Source organism: Notolepis coatsorum (assembly GCF_963971535.1).
Source record: "Notolepis coatsorum genome assembly, chromosome: 17".
In the NCBI taxonomy this organism is placed as follows: Eukaryota; Metazoa; Chordata; class Actinopteri; order Aulopiformes; family Paralepididae; genus Notolepis; species Notolepis coatsorum.
The window spans coordinates 66688666-66689029 of record NC_140181.1 but is presented as its reverse complement, the minus strand read 5'-3'; positions in this window follow the sequence as shown (position 1 = coordinate 66689029).

Genomic DNA, 364 nt, shown 5'->3' with positions numbered 1-364 from the left:
GATAACTAGATAACTGCTCTACCTCCCGAGACACTGTCGCCTCAAAGGTGTTCCCCAGTTCAATTAATTTATGAATTGACCTATGCAGAGTGCAGATTCTTAAAAATCTATTTCATCACTTTTATTACATTTCCCCAGTCATGTTTGCCTGAACGTGACAACAGTAACTGATGTGGACAGTCAGTCTCACAACATCACAAAGACACAGGACACAGTACTTTTTGTTGCTACAATCTATTTAATTCAAAGGCAGCCAACATGTTCTCTTCTCCACTGAGACAGTTTTGCACCAATTTACAACCACACACTAAAACACAGGCCCCTACTTAAAAACACAAGGATAAAGGTTATACTTTGTGTGTGA